Source organism: Gekko japonicus, unplaced genomic scaffold (assembly GCF_001447785.1).
Source record: "Gekko japonicus isolate JY-2015 unplaced genomic scaffold, Gekko_japonicus_V1.1 scaffold1848, whole genome shotgun sequence".
In the NCBI taxonomy this organism is placed as follows: Eukaryota; Metazoa; Chordata; class Lepidosauria; order Squamata; family Gekkonidae; genus Gekko; species Gekko japonicus.
The window spans coordinates 363,053-373,412 of NW_015176029.1; positions in this window are offsets into that span (position 1 = coordinate 363,053).

The following is a 10,360-nucleotide window of genomic DNA, read 5'->3' on the forward strand; positions in this document are numbered from 1 at the left end:
CCAGTGGCACCTTTAAGACCAAGGTTTATTCAGGTACAAGCTCTCCCTCCTCTGTGAGAACAGATCTGCACGTCCGTCCATCCCCCCCAATAGCTAGCAATCCAAAACAGTCCAGTGGAGCCTGAGCGGTGGGTGTTGCCGTCTGACACACTTCCAGTGATGTCAGGGGGTGTGGCACATGCAAATAAGTTATGCTAATGAGTTATGCTAATGAGTTATGCTAAGGAGCTCCTGTACCTCTTTTTCTATGAAATGACCCCTGTATAAATCCAATCCTTCTTCTTCTCTTCTTTCCCGAGCCCCCCCCCCAACAAGAACCTTGACCTGATGCTGTTCACTTGCTCATGCTCACCTCTTCCTCCCAGAACAGCAGACTGGAAGTGACAGCAGGATGGTGCCGCCCAGTGCCAGAGGATATTTCATTTGCTGTCAGCAGTGCATCTGATTGGACTGAAAGCAACAGCAGTAAAAAAAAATACAACACAACGCCTTTATTGCCATATAAAACAATAAAATAAAGCGTCATCCATAAGGTAACATTACACCTGCAAATCTCAAGACACGTCAATATTAAAAATGGTTCCTTGCTGCCAAAATCTTGGACAAGGATTCAGCAATCTGCGCAGTCACTTCTGGTGACTTATTTGCTAGAAGGTACCTAGTTGTGTCGTCAGAGTTAGTCCTAGACAGTAAGGGCTTAATCAAAAGTCATCTGAGATGTGAATGAAGGGGGCAGCGTAATAGAATATGATCTAAAGTATCGGGTTCTCTAGATGAGCAGTTACAGATTGTGTCACATTTCGGGACACCCCTATATCCAGGGATCATACTTTGACTTGGGGTATTATATTCATTAAAACAATGTTTAGGAATGACGATTTAATAAAACTAACAAAAAATAGAAAATAAAGAACTAGACCTAGCTTTAGACAAATTTGGTATTGTGATATGGTTTAAGAGCCAGTTTGGTGTAGTGGTTAAGTGTGTGGACTCTAATCTGGGAGAACCAGGTTTGATTCCCCACTCCTCCACTTGCACCTGCTGATGTGACCCTGGGTCAGTCACAAGCTCTGGCACAGCTGTCCTTGAAAAAGAGCAGTTTGTGTCAGAGCTCTCTCAGCCCTACCCACCTCACAGGGTGTCTGTTGTGGGGAGGGGAAGGGAGAGGAGTTTGTAAGCCGCTCTGAGACTCCAAGGGAAGGGCGGGGTATAAATCCAATCTCATCTCTCATCATTTTTATCTGTACAGTATAAACTACTTTATATTATAGGCTCAAAAATGTTACTTCTAGAATTGTGAACTAAACCGCTGTTTTATATATATATATATATATATAAACAACTATGGGATACTTTTGTCTGATGGCAAGCTTTAAAGAACCGAGATAACTTGTGACTGACCCAAGGTCACCCAGTTGGCTTCATGTGGAGGAGTGACGAATCAAACCCAGTTCTCCAGATTAGGGTCCGCCACTCTTCTCCACTACACCAAGCTGGCTGTCAGAGCCCTGAGATCACCAGGGTAACTTCAATTTTAAAAAACCCACCTTTCCGCAGACGACCCGGTCTTCCCTCATACCCGCACTGATCCTAACCCTGTGGTGCGGCTTCTGCAAAGGACCCTTAATCCTCCTTGACTGACCATTCTGGCTTAGCATATGCCAGCTTTTGAGACTGGGTCCCATTACAGCCATACTTGAATAAGAATAATTCGAAACGCGGCTTCAGGCATCCGGATTACGCGTCGGCTTTTGATGGCTCAGAGGCTTTTGATGGCTCAGAAAATTTGATGAGTGGCACTCCAATTCGGACTTTGATATTGCCTCTATGCTGGAGAAGACTGTGACTGATTTATCATTGCACTTTGGCCTATTGATTTTATATCATACTTGTTGTTATGCTTATTTGATTTACAATATACTTGCTGTTATGCTTATTTGATCATTATACACTTGCTTATTTGCTTGTAAGTTATTTTTTGCCAAGTGGTGTTCTTTTTTTTGGTTCTTGCATTGTACACTGGCTCCCCCCCCCCTTTTTTTGAGCTCTCAGTTGGGCAAGGTTGTCCTTGGGTAAACGGGAAGTTTGGTGAATTGCGTCCCATTCAATGCCCCGAAAAATGTCAAAATGGGAGATGGCCCTTCTGTTTTTTCATAAGCCAGAGGGACCCCCAGCTCCCCAGCCAGCTCCGTCAAAGTCTGAAGCGAGTGGTGGCACCACCAAGATCCCACTGGCCCCACAGAAAGAAAATCGTCTAAATAGTGGACCGTGTCCTTCAAGCCAGACTTTACCTTCAATGCCCACTCTAAAAAAGAACAGAAATGCTCAAAAGCTGAACAGGATATTGAATGACCCACGGGGAGATCAACCTTGTCCATGTAAAACTGACCATCAAGGGAAAAACCCTGAAGCTCAAAATCCCCCGGGTGGACAGGCACCAGGCGAAACGCAGACTTGATATCATACTTCGCCATCTCGGCTGCCAGACCACACCGGAGAGCCATCCGCACGGCTTGGTCAAAAGAAGTATCACACAGTGGCCAGAAATACCAGTGCCATCAGGAGGCCCCACTGGTGGACCTCCTGATGGCACTGGTATTTCTGGCCACTGTGTGATACAGAGTGTTGGACTGGATGGGCCTTTGGCCTGATCCAACGTTGGCATCTCTTATGTTCTCTTATGTTCTTAACTGAACACAAGTGGTCTGGAATGGCGTCATTAACAGATTCTCCTCTAGGAAAAGACAGGCACTGCATCAAACGATATTCACCTGCAGCCTTCTTGGGCACCACCATAGGTGACACCCTCAACATGGGAACTGGGGGAGAAGAAAAGGGGCCAAGGACCCTACCCTCCCTGCGCTCCTTTGCAATCTTCTTCCTGACAACCTGTTCTATCCCCACAACAGACTTGAGGTTCTTTGCCATGAAGGCCGCCCTCACGCCTGCATAAGGAATCCTAAAGCCAACGGTGAAACCGTCTAAAAATAAGAACTATCTACAGAACTAGGGTATAATTCAAGCCACTTTCTAAGTTGAATCAGGTTTATAGGGCTGGGACCCTTTGCCCACCCCTTGGGGAGAGGTGCTGCTCCTCCCAGGTCTCGTTACCAGTTCTCTGCTTTGCCCTGGACCATGCAGTAAAGGCATGGGACACCCCCCACACACAAAAAGGGCACTCATGCTTGAATTTGCAGGGCTTGCACACGCAGACCCCTTGAGATGCAAACTCCCAGCACAGTAACCGGGGTTGAACTCCCTGCCCGCCCCCAGGGGCAAGTTGTGGAATCTCCAACTGACCATTGGATAACATGGCCCCTATCAGAGTGATCCCCCAAGGAGGGCTTGGCTGAGGACATCAACTGGAGCCACAGGTGCTGGTGCACCTGATCCCAAGGCAGGGCCGGATTCACAGCTGCCCACATCCTAAACTCTTCATCGTATTGCAGCCAGCCCCCCCCCCTGAAAATTCCGTGTAAGCCCTGTAAACTATATCTATGTATTGGGAAAAGGGGGCAGCACATACAGGGTGAGTCCTCGCCACCACCCCCACATAAATCAAAAAGCCAGGTAGCCAAATGGCCCATGAGCGATCCATGCGATGATGCTTCAACCAGTTCTTATCCCTTTCATCTAAATCATCTTTATCTTTTTTCTCTATGTCCCTAAAAAGTAGTGTGAAGACATCCACAAAATCCCCCTTCAGAATCTTCTCTCTAGTTGCCAGAATAAGATGGTCCCCCAGGGGCATGCCAACGTCCCCCTGGGACATAGCACTAAAGGGCACAGAGCTAATAGGGGTCGGAGGGGCAGCCCCATAACTCCACCTGCCCCATAGGGGCAGTTGCCCTGGGACCATACCACCCATTCCCAAAGGCCAAGCCCCAGCAAGAGTAGGAGAAATTACCCCCCATGGAGCGGGTGGAACCTGTGCAGGCCCCACTGGACTGCTTACTTGGGTACACAAAGCTGCCCCACTGTTATTGCCCACGGGGCCCCCAGATCCCCAAGGCCACACAGGTCCCCCAGAAGAAGTGTCAGACCTACCCGCCCCTTCCGTGGCTGCAATAGCCACGCCAACTGGTGCTGTCTCCACAGCAGCCCCCTGGCCTGAAGATCCCACCAATGCCGAGGTTCCCTGTTCAAGCCCAACATCATCGCTCCCCGCAGGAGGAGTAGAAGAGCCCTCCAGAGCTGAAAGATGTGCCAGAACCGATTGGTTAAACTGAGAGGAGCGAGCCTGCTGAAGAGACCGGGGAATCTCCACCCTCCCCCGCGCGACCGTGACCCCGCGCACATTCTCCAGCACCTCCAAGTGCTCTAAGATGAGACGGCGCTCTTGCTCAGTCTTCTTGTCATCTGACGAGGAGTGAGTATCGGGAACCGATTTTGCAGCAGCCCTGGCTGCTTGCTGAGAGTCCTTGGAAGGACCCTTCCCCTTCCTGGAAGCCATTGCATCCCGAAAGAAAAACGTGCTGCAGAATGGCGCCCTCGCATGTGGCTGCCTGACCATGCCCAAAACTGCCAACGAAGCTGCCGACCACCATGCGTCCCGAACTAAGTGAAGGCAAAAGACCCACAGAAAAGAAAGCCCAAAGTTACAGCAAAGAAGATCAAATCAGTCAATCCTAAAAGAAATCAACCCTGACTTTTCCCTGGAAGGCCAGATAATGAAACTGAAGCTCAAATACTTTGGCCACCCAATGAGAAGGGAGCACTCACAGGAGGAGACCCTGATGCTGGGAAAGATGGAAGGTCAAAGAAGACGGGGATGGCAAAGGATGAGATGGTTAGACAGTGTCATAGATGCAACGAACATGAAATTGAGCCAACTTCAGAGGACGGCGGAAGACAGGAGGGCCTGGCGTGATGTGGCCCATGGGGTCGCAAAGAGTCGGACTGTGCGACTGAACAACAACAACAGAAACAGAGTGGGTGAAGGGGGGGAGGAGACGATGTAACCCGGTCCCCAGGGGAAATCCGCTAATGTGGACTTGACCCTAAGACCCGTGTAGCAAATACCACCCCCAGAAAAAAAAACCCCACAGAAAACCAGATCAACGTCGAACGAATCCACCTAGGCCTCAGTCGGACCAGCAGGAGAGATGATCCTCCTTGGTCAATTTCAAACAAACTGCCCTGATAGGAGGGAGTGCCACAGAAGCTACCTCCCATCACCAAATACCCATATGGGCGTGAAATGTCACAACCAGCCTCCCTCCTTCCAAGCCTGCAAAGTAGGCTCTCTTTCCTTAGGCAGCCCTTTGGAGTGCTGTCTGGTAGGGCCTTATTAGATTTTGCCAAGCAAAATGGGCTTAAGGAGGCAGTTGTTCGTGGTTTGGTTCAAGCAATGGACTTAGGGCTGCGTAATCCCCCCGAGGGGCGGAAATCCCCCCGCCCCAGAGGCCCGTTCCCAGATGCCGGGGAATCGGGCCCCGGGGGGGAACCCCGCCCCAGCGTGCACGTCACAGGGAAGTGACGTTATGACGCCGGGCACGCTGGGGGCGGGGCCACGGCCATACAAGGGAAAACTCTATGGTTTTCCCTTGTATGGTCGTGGCCCCGCCCCCAGCGTGCCCGGCGTCATGACGTCACTTCCCTGTAACGTGCATGCGGCGCGCATGCGCTCCGGGAGCCGTGCAGGAGTCCCCCACCGGAGAGGTGAGTAACATTTGGCAACCCTAAATGGACTTCAGTAGAGAATACTGACTTCACCCCAGGCAGATATATGCTTGGAAAAGGAAAATAACCCTTCGAATACAAAGTGGTTAATAATGATAGATGTTTCATACTACCTTCTGTTACCACAAATATAGATTTTGTTTAGTGACATTTTGCTACTCCAAGATACATTGGAATTTGGCTTGGGTAGTGAATATACTTGTAATACAATTTGTGTACATTTTTTCATACTTTTTTGTGAGCAAAAATGCATCAGGCAAAATCAGATCCCTGCAGATGTGGAAGATTATAAATCTTTATGAATTCTGAATTCCCAATCCTGTCATACTTTCCCCCTCCCCTATTTATGTTTATATTGCTCCAAAAACTCCGGGACTATCATAGTTTCTTGGACTTTGTATCTGGCTATGTGTTTTGGGCTCACAGAGGAGTGTTATCGTGGTTTAAAATTAGAAAGATGATGGCAGAAAAATAGGTCTCAAATACAGATCAGCCAGAAGAAAAACAGTACTGCTACCAGTGTTCCCTCTAAGGTTAGTGTGAGCTAGCTCATTGTTTTTTAGCCTCTGGCTCACACATTTTTGACTTAGCTCAGGAAGGATGTCTCCAGAGCAAACTAATTTATGCAGTAGCCAAATTGCTCACTGACAACTTTAATCCCAGCAGCTCACAAGGTAGAATTTTTGCTCACAAGACCCCACAGCTTAGAGGAAGCACTGGCTGCTTCCCATGCAAATCTTTGTGGCCCAGATACATTGTCTGTTGAACAGAACCTTCTTGAAGCATCATGTCTTCCAGAGCATTTTCACTGTGCTTATCAAGCAGCACGAAGAAAACAAGTTCTTCAGAGTACCAGCCAACTCAGGCAGAATACCAATGGTTGAAATCAGTGACTGGTTAAGACTTCAGTGAGTGATACAATCTATCCCTACCTAAACCTGATTCTTCAAGTTACCATGGGATATTATTCGGCCTCAAGAATGTGCCAGCTTTGCCCTTCACATCTCTGCAAAGAGATGATAGAGCATTACATCCTGGTTGTGGGATCCCAAACTCCACTAGGTGCATACAATTCATGTTTTTGAGTGTTGGGAGGAGCCAACCACAGGTGGATCAATCTGATACCTCAGCACCTCAGTGAGTACCTGTGGTAGGAGAGCGGGAGAAGGAATCACGCTTGTGGTGGAAGGTGGGCGAGGGAAAAGTGCTGTCTTGGTTGTTGAATGACTCCAGCATTTAACCACAGAGGAGTCATAGCTAAGAGAGCCTTTCATGCTTACAAACCTCATGCAAATCTCCGCCAAGGCTTAACCACCAGAAAATCACAGGAAGAACACCGGGGTGGGGGGATGCTTCCGGTTGTTAGCCCCATCTAATATATTTGCTACTGAAGATTTTCCCCCACAAGCTTATGTAATCTTTGCTCAAGAGTAGCCCTCCTTCTCTGAAGTGTGACAGCTTTGTACCTGGCGAAGGATGTTGTTTTTGGTGTGACAACATAAGGGTGGTTTGGACCGTCATTAGCCAAGTATCCTAGTTTCAAATGTTCACTGGCTGTTGCATGTTTTAGTCCTTTGGGTATGTTGTTATTCAATATGCAGCCAAGCACCAACCTGCTGTAAATAATGACCTAGCTGTTGTAGCCTTGTGTTTTGATGTGAACATTTTAGAGGGCTATTCCACTTGAATGTTTTGATCTGCCTTGGTTTCCTAGGACAGTTTATCTCATGGGTTTAATTCCCACAAGCAGTATACGAGGCAGTAGAAATGGCCCTAAACTGTCCTCCTAGACTGCAGTTAGGGAACTATAGGTCGACAGGAGGCAACGTAGGGGAAGGCCTCCACCTCTATGCCTTGTTGTTGGACCTCCAGAGGATCTGGTTGGCCACTTGGAGAGATGGGATGCTGGATTAGATGGACCAGTAGTCTGATCCAGCAGGGCTTTTCTTACATTCTTATGGTCTGAATATTTTGAAATTAAAAAGAAAAACCTTTGCAGAGAGAAAAGCGGCATAAATAAAATGAAAGAACACAGTAGATTGCTTTCCCCTGATACCTAGGGTGATTCCGCATTAGGGACTTGCCTCTGGTTCTCCGTGGGTTGAATTGTGCCGGGTCTGATAACTGGTTTCCGCGTTGGTCTCCTGCTTCGGAGTCCAAGCCTCTTAGCAGGTTTTCTCAGAAGTAAGCTCCTCTGAATTAAGCCTGAGCAGTCCGCAGCCACGCTTCAGTTTTAGCCGTCTGCCTCCAGGAAACTAGCAGCGTGGGTGGGGACTCCGAAGAGAGACTCCCCCCCCCATTCTCTTTCATTTTGCTTAATGAGTTTAATTAAGAACATTTGTCCTCCCTCCTTCCCTTAACTGCATTGCCTCTCCCCTCTGCCCCCTCCCTACTTTTTCTCCCTTTTTTGGTTTGGTGTAGTGGTTTGTTGTAGTGGTTAAGTGTGCGGACTCTAATCTGGGAGAACCGGGTTTGATTCCCCACTCCTCCACTTGCACCTGGCTGGATAACCTTGGGCAAGCCGTAGTTCTGATAGAGCAGACACCTTTGGGTGGTGAAGGGTGGGGTATAAATCCAATCTCTTCTTCTTCTTTTTCTTTTTTAAGTGTATGCCTGGTGGCATCACAATGCAACCAACAGGCACAGGGAATGGGGAATGGGGTGGGCGGGGGTCTAGGGAAGGCGGGGGTGATGGGCGTACACATTGGAATGGAAAACTCAAGGGGGCGGGAATTGGGAGGGAAGTTTTGCCGCAAATCCATTGATTCCGGGAGGAGGCGCCAAGGTCCTTGGGCAAAGTGGTCCTTGGTTGAATCCCACTCAGAGTGGGTTTTTGCATGATCGATAGAGTGTCAGACCCCACAGCTGGCAATCAAGTACACACTTGTAGAAAGGCTTTACTTTATTGAAGCCATGAAGCACTGGAACATAGGCACTGTTCAGAATAACTGGCCCGGATTGTGCAAGGAAGGATAAAGCAAGTTCATAACTACGGTGGCCAATAGATCTGGTTCCCACCTGTGGCCTTGGTCGGATAGCAGTACATCAAAGCGAGACTAGCGTTCATGGAAAGGAATGCAGAGCAACACGAGATGAGTGTATGGAAGTCTGAGTCGACATGCACATGAGAGGGGAAACGGGAGGGGGTTTTCATGCAGGCAACACATACAGTAAAGAACCTTTGGCAGCTTGCTGACATAGAGGAGCGCCTCAGAGGGGAATGCGAATAGCCTGTGATGCCCCTTGGATTTGGCCTCCTCTCAAGTTCTGTGGCTTGAGGTGGTTGGCTTGCTTTCAAGGGTTATTCACATGTCTGGCCACCTGGCAATCTCCATGCTATCATTGGCTTGTGCCGGGGCTCAGTAGCTTGCCCATTTCTGGTCAGGAAGGGGACCAGGGTATATCCCTTTCCCTCAGCTTATGTTTTTAGTTGACCCTTGCTGATTTACAGTTCATTCACTTAAAGTTAAATTTAATAAAGCTGCCCTTTATCTATACCAACACATCTGTGTGAGTCTCTTTATTCTGACTACGGGGGCAATGTTAGTTTGAACAGACACATGACACTTAACCCCCTTTTTTCAAATATTTTACCATTCAAAATGTTTTTCACTGATGGGTGAATATGGGTACTTGTATCTTATCCTCTACAGGTGGCAAAACAACTGGGGTATATTTTTCCTGTCTGTTACATTTTATACCATTCTTTCTGTAAGGAGCTCAGGGTGCCGTATGTGGCACAACAGTCTATGTAACACTTTATCCCCTGGTCATTTTTTTTAGCTGAAGATCATCCTCCGTAAGCTGCCTTTTTATCTATGGGTGAAAAGCGAGATGCCCTACCTCTCCTCGCACACACCCCAAGTATGTAAAACGTGGGGGTGAATTTGAACTCATGAAGGAGCAGAGTGGAAAGGGTTAACCAGTCTCTTTTCATGCATTGCTCCTCTTGCCCCAATTCACAGCCTTCCCAAGCCAATCTTGGCTTTTTAAAAAATATAGATGAAAGATCATAGAAGTCGGCAGGGCTATTTTGGGGCAGGATCGCACAGGAACGGAGTTCCGGCTGGCTCCTGAGTTGGCCACGCCCAGCAGGAACTCATTAACATAATAGGCCACACCCAACAGCAGAAACTCATTAGGATTGGCTACATTAGGGGTGTGTGGCCTAACATGCAAAGGAGTTCCTGCTACAAAAAAAGCCCTGGGTTTGGACAACAAACAAGGTAAACAGAATAAGAAGCAAAAGGTGGGTGTGGCTGGATGACAACACTAGCAACACACCCCTAATGTAGCCAATCCTCCAAGAGCTTACAGTAGCCCCTGTAAGAAGTCGGTGTAACAAGTGGCTTGAGCCTACGGAATCCCTGAAATGCTTTGACTTCCCAATTGTTTTGTTCAGTGAGCATACCTCTTTCTCTAACAATATATACTAGAGTTCATTGGTTAAATCAGGGCTCTTCTTGTAGCAGGAACTTTTTTGCATATTGGGCAACACACCCCTAATGTAGCCAATCCTCCAAGAGCTTACAGTAGCCCCTGTAAGAAGTCGGTGTAACAAGTGGCTTGAGCCTACGGAATCCCTGAAATGCTTTGAATTCCCAATTGTTTTGTTCAGTGAGCATACCTCTTTCTCTAACAATATCTACTAGAGTTCATTGGTTAAATCAGGGCTCTT